The sequence below is a fragment of the Rattus rattus genome, chromosome 6 (assembly GCF_011064425.1).
Source record: "Rattus rattus isolate New Zealand chromosome 6, Rrattus_CSIRO_v1, whole genome shotgun sequence".
Classification (NCBI taxonomy): domain Eukaryota; kingdom Metazoa; phylum Chordata; class Mammalia; order Rodentia; family Muridae; genus Rattus; species Rattus rattus.
This window is the reverse complement of record NC_046159.1, coordinates 102,348,590-102,354,986: the sequence shown is the minus strand read 5'-3', so window position 1 is coordinate 102,354,986 and position 6,397 is coordinate 102,348,590.

Below are 6,397 nucleotides of genomic sequence, written 5' to 3'. Positions count from 1 at the left end.
GCAATAAAACCCATGTAGTATTGGCATAAAACAGACACATTGATCAATGGAATCAAAGAACCAGGCATATATTGACACACCTATGGACACCTGATTTTGATTAACAAGTCAGAAATATACACTCAAAATGAGAAAACATCTTCAATAAATGCTGCTGGTCTAACTGGATGTCTGATGTAGAAGAATGAAGAAAGGTTCATATTTATCATCCTGCACAAAGCTCAAATCCAGGTGAATTAAAGACCTTAATATAAAACCAGAAACATTTTATCTGACAGAAGGGGAATAGCCTTGAACATATTTGGCACAAGAGACAACTTCTTGAATGGAACATCTATAGCACAGGCACACAGATCAACAATTAATAAATGGGACTTCATGAAACTGAAATGCTTCTGTAAGGCAAAGGACACCACCAATAGAACAAAATAGAACAGAATAGAAAAAGATTTTCACCAACTCCACATCCATCAGAGGGCTAATATCCAATATATATTTTAAAAAGCTCAAGAAACTAGATATCAAGAAAACAATCCAATTAAATAATGTGGTACAGCATCAGAATGGCTAAGACAAAAACTCAATGGACAGCACATGCTGGCAAGGATGTGGAATAGGGGATGCTTCTCCATTGTTGGTGGGAGTGCAAACTTGTACAACAACTCTGGAAATCCATTTAGCAGTTTCTCAGAAAACTGGGACTAGTTCTACCTGAAGACTCAGCTATACCACTCCTTAGCAAATACCCAAAAGATGCTCTATCATCCCACAAGGACACTGCTCAACTATGTTCATAGCAGCTTTATTTGTAATAGCCAGAAACTGGGAATGACCTAGATGTCCCTCAGCTGAAGAAAGGATTAAGAAGATGTGTTACATTTATACAATGGAGTATTAACCAGCTGTTTAAAATATGACATGATACTTGCAGGCAAATGGATGGAATTAGAAAAAAAAAAGTCACCCTGAGTGAGGTAACCCAGCCCCAGAGAGACAAACACGATATGTACTCACTTATAAGTGAATGTTAACTCTTGAATTCCCGACCCTTAGGGCAGTCGACCAGGGTCTGGGGTCCACCTAGGAAAGAATGGGGGACAAGAGACGCAAAGAACGGACAGCAAGTCAAGAAGTCTGATCAAACTGACAATTTTTAATTTTTCTCAGGCAGAAGATATACTGGTAGAAGCAAAATGTGGGGAGGGGTTAGGTAACCACAAAAGAATGGGCCCGGCTTGATGACCAGGATATTGGCTGCATAAATTGGCCTAGCAGGGGGAACAGTAGGGTGGGTTGCTTAGTGATCTGACCACCAGTGCCTAACCACTGGTACTCAGTGACCTGACAACCGGATTTATTCTCTCTATTGAATTCAAGCAGAACTGTAGGTGCAGGCTTAGATATGGCTGCTTTGATCTAACATAAGGCTATTGCTTTTGTTCTAACATAAGCTAGAACACAATTGCTTTTTAACATGAAGGCTGCTTCCACCATCTTGAGGCTGCTCCCAACATTGAATCAATGATACTCATGCCTCAAACCACAGACCCAGAAAAACTAAATAAAAAGGAGAGCTCTAAGGGGGATGCATGGATCTCCCTGGGAAGAGGAAATAGAGTAAATTTTGTGAATGGACTAGGGGTGCATGGGGATGGGAACAGAAGAGATCAGGCAGGGGAAGGAGAAAGGATTGGAATTGAAGGACATTTGGTTTGGGAGTGAGGGATGGTGGGGGATGTGGAAACCTAGTCTAGTAAAAATTCTTGGGGTTCTATGAGGGTAACCCTATTGGAAACTTCTAACGAGGTAGGATTTGGAGCCTGAACCAGCCATCCTTTGTAATCAGGTGTCTCTGTTAGAGTTTTACTGCTGTGAACAGACACCCTGACCAAGGCAACTCTTATAAGGACAACATTTAATTGGGGCTGGCTTACAGGTTCAGAGGTTCAGTCCAGTATCATCAAGGCAGAAACAAGGCAGCATCCAGGCAGGCCTGGTGCAGGTGCAGTTAGGGTGAGGGTCTTAAGCCCACTCTCCACAGTGACACACCTATTCCAACAAGGCCACACCTCCTAACAGTGCCACTCCCTGGGCCAAACATATAAAAACCATCATATCAGGCAAGGCTTTTGAATATGGGAGTGGGACACCCATTCAGCCACAAAATTTTAGGCCTATAATGTATTCCCCCTGCAATATGTATTGAGGCAATGGAGGCAAAGAACACGTGAGAGTAGTTAACCAATGACAGGCCTAATTTAAGGCCCATGGCACAGAAGAAGCCAATTCCTGACATTGCCTGGATGACCAGGAACTAGAGGGTGCAAAGCCCAGAGACCCATGATAAAAACAACAGCAACAGAATCCAACAACAACAAAATCAATAAAATGATTCCTAATGATATTCTTACATATTCATAGATTGGTGCCTAGCCCAACAGTCATCAAGGAGGCTACTGCCCATAGCTGATAGGATCAGATACAGAGACCCATGGGCAAGCGTTAGGGGGAAAAGGGGGAAAATTGGAGATTTCCATCAGGCTCCTCCCCTTGAAGTTCCAGAAACCCCGTGGAAGAGGGCGAGGAAGAAATGTAGGAGCCAGAGTGGTGGAGGCTAGCAGGCGAACAAGTCCCACAGACTTAACTAACCAGGGCTCTCGGGGGCTCACAGGGGCTCACAGGGGCTCACAGGAGCTCACAGGGGCTCACGGGGGGCTCACGGGAGGCTCACGGGGGGCTCTCGGGGGGCTCTCAGGGGCTCACAGAGACAGAAATGAAAATCATGAAGCTTGCATGAGTCTGTGGTAAGTTCTCTGCGTATATGCGATGGTTGGTAGCTTGGTGTTTGTGTGGGACTCCTAACAGTGGGAGTAAGAATGTTTGTCTCTTGGTCCCCAGCTCCGAAAAAAAAGAAAAAAAAAAAAAAAAAAAAAAAAAAAAGAATGTTTGTCTCTTTCATCTTCTCTTAGGACCCATTTACTGCTACTGTGTTGACTCGGCCAGTCCAGAGGGTTTGTGCCTAGTCTTATTGTGTCTTGTTATGCTATGTTCAGTCATGTTTCTGGGAGGCCTGCCTGCTCTGTTTTGAGTGAAAACAGAGGAGGCATGGATCTTGGAACTGTCCAGGAAGGGAATGGGAGGAGTGGAGGGAGAGGAAACTGCAGTCAGGATATATTGCAAACAACAACAAACACACAAAAGAGTGCACACCGCTCTTGCAAAGAACTAGAATTTGCTTCCCAGCTCCCACATCAGATAGCTATAACTGCCTTTAACTCTAGCTCCAAGGAATCTGATGACCTCCCCTGGCTTCTATGGACACCTACACTTGTCTCTGTCTCTGTCTCAGTGTCTGTCCATCTATCTCTCTGTCTCTCTGTCTCTGTCTCTCTCTCTCTCTAACACACATACACACACACACACACAACTAAAACAAATCTTAAAGGAAAAGAAAATACTAGAAAGTAACAAGGAAGGTTACTTATGACTTGAAGTAATGGAGGACATAGGAATGTGATTTTCAGGACAATGAAGGCTTTGAGAAGTCATTAGCAGATGGACCACTGCCTCAGACTGGGTATCAGGCCATTTGTATGAAGGATGGATTGAAAGATTAATCAGGGGTTGAGAACTGAGCAGACAGGACACCATAGTGCAGAAGCTGGTGGGATTTTGTAATCTATTGTATACAACAGGACTCAGAACTAATCCTGCAACTTAATTTTCAAAAAGTCCTCAACATAATCTAAGTCCATGTTGAACGTGAACAAGGAGAATCCAATACCCAAATGTAAAGAGTAGAGAAAGCAATGCAAAGAGGCCCCAGATGTTATGTTCAGAGCAATGACAGCAAAAGACTCTAACCTCCTCACAGCCAGAATGAATGTAGGAAGCTATAAAGAGGGACAAGAACATACACCATTGAGTGAGTAATGCATATAAAATTTCTTCAAAGAAATTAAACATTTATCCTAATTATATTTTCAAGTGTATTTATTGGGCTGGAGAAAGGGCTCAGCAGGTAAGAGCACTGACTACTCTTCTAGAAGTCCTGAGTTCAATTCCCAGCACCCACATGGTGGCTCACATAACTGTTGTCCCATGGGATCCAGTGCCTGTACATCCAGACATAACACTTATACCCATAGAAATAAATCTCCCTTGAAAAGGTATTAATTCTTTTGTGTGCTGTGGGTGTATGTGTGTAGGGAGTGTGTGTGTGTGTGTGTGTGTGTGTGTGTGTGCATGCACATTAATGTGTGGGTGCGTTCAGACAGGGCAGGGAGTACATGTGTGTGTACACAAGTGGAGGCCAGAGATGAGCTTCAGATATCCTTCAGCAGCAGCCATCTACCTTCCTTTTTGAGGCAACTTTAACTTCTACCTGGGTTTTGACAACTGGGCTATGCCCCAGGGATCCTATTGCCCTCTGCTCCCAGTTAACAAATGCATACCACCACTCCCATGTTTCTTTTCTTTTCTAGCTAGGATCAAGTCTTTCATGCTTGCACAGTTAAGCAGCTTGTCAAGTGAGCTATCTCCCCATCCCCAACTTGGGTTTTAGTAATAGAAAGCACAATAATTAAAATAAAAGGCTCACTGTAGGAGCTGGAGAGATGGCTCCGTGGAGATCTTCCAGAGGATCTGAGCTACACACCCAGCACCCACACAGTGGCTCATGATGGTCTGCAACTCCAGTTCCAGGGAAGCCAGCGCACTCTCCTGGCCTCCTCAAATACTGTGTGAACAAACATACATGTAAACAAATCACCTATATGTATATAAAAAGTTAAAACAGTTCACTGAAGAAGAAAAATTTGTAAGCCCAACAAACAGTGTCAAGCATCCCAGTGCATATGTTATAGAAGCCCGTGGAGGGAAGACAGAGGAAGATGAGAAAGATAACTGGCAAAGACTTCACACATCAAGAAGCCCCTCAAATTCCAGGAAGATCAGCACAAAGGGATCCAAGACATAGCACAGACAGATTTGTCAAAACCCAGAGAGGGAAGTGTCAACAAATACAGGAGATAGTCTATAAAAGCAATTCCATTTTTCTCCAGAGATGGTGGGCTTCCATCTAGTTTCCAATAAAGTCATTGTCTCCATTGGGATCAGATGGGAGGCTACCTGTGCTCCACTCAGAGAATTTGTATGCCTGGTTTGTCTAGCATAGGAAAACTTAGGCTGCAGCCTGGCTGTCACTGGTTGCTTTCAACCAGGTTTGTAGGGAGAACCTATAGGATTAGAAAAGTTGCAGTTTTGGCCAGAAAAGGAGTGCAATTAATCTTGCTGCCAAACAGAGTGTGGTTGCTAAAGAGCCTGGCACTAGGAAAAGAAGGACACTTTGAGGGCCTCCTGGGATTCCACAGGACCACAGCCACAGCAGGCTTAGAAGATAGAGAAGTTTGTCTCACCTCAGATGTGAAAAGAGAAGCCGGGGACTCTCTGCATAAGAGATAGCCCATGGGAATAACAGCCACATAAAATGCAAGAGTTATGGAGTCACCAACACATTAGCTTTTTTAAAAAAAAAATGGTCTGAGAAGCAGCAGGGGCCAGGGTTGGAGTCACTTCAAGGAGTCCCTGAGGCTGTACATGAATCTGCCGGAGTAGAGCAGAAGCTGCCAGGCAGACCTTGTGGACTTAGGAATGACGTGGGCATGGAATGACAAGGAAAGCTGTGAGCAGTCAGTTCAGTGAAACCATCGAGGCCACAGTAGTGGTGGATCTGTCTAAGCCTCCATATCACAGCGCATGACAGACACGGAGCTACAAGACTGAGTGTGCACCTCGCTGCAGGTAACTGTTGCTTTGGCCTCTTTGTGATTGGCCTGTTTCTCTCTTGGGATGGGACTGTTGATTCTGTCCTGGGACTTTTTGGAGGTAGAGTCTAGTCAAAGTAAGTCTGGTCTTTGTAGCTTGACCACCTTGCAGGAGTATGCTATGTGCTCCCGCCAACTATGCTGCCACAGGCCCAGGGTTGGGTCTGTGACCTGGGCTCAAGACCTCTAAACCCCTGACTGAGACAAATAAAGCTTTCTTCTTTAACAGCTGATTAATCTCCGATATTTTGTTACAGAGGGCTGATTACACAGCTCTCTTAGTTACTTTGTAGCCACCCCAGGCATCTTATTAATTGATGTAATATTGATTTTCTTTTCTTTTTCTTTCTTTCTTTGTTCTGGTTTCTCTGTGAAGCCCTGGCTGTCCTGGAACTTGCTCTATAAACCAGACTGGCCTCGAACTTAGAGATCTGCCTGCCTTTGCCTTCCAAGTGCTTGGGGTTAAAAGCATGCAACACCACAAGTAGGTGGTAGGGACTCTTCCAATACTGAAGTGTTCGAATTCAAGTAGATCTTATTTATCATGACTTCAAAGCAAGAGATCAACGACT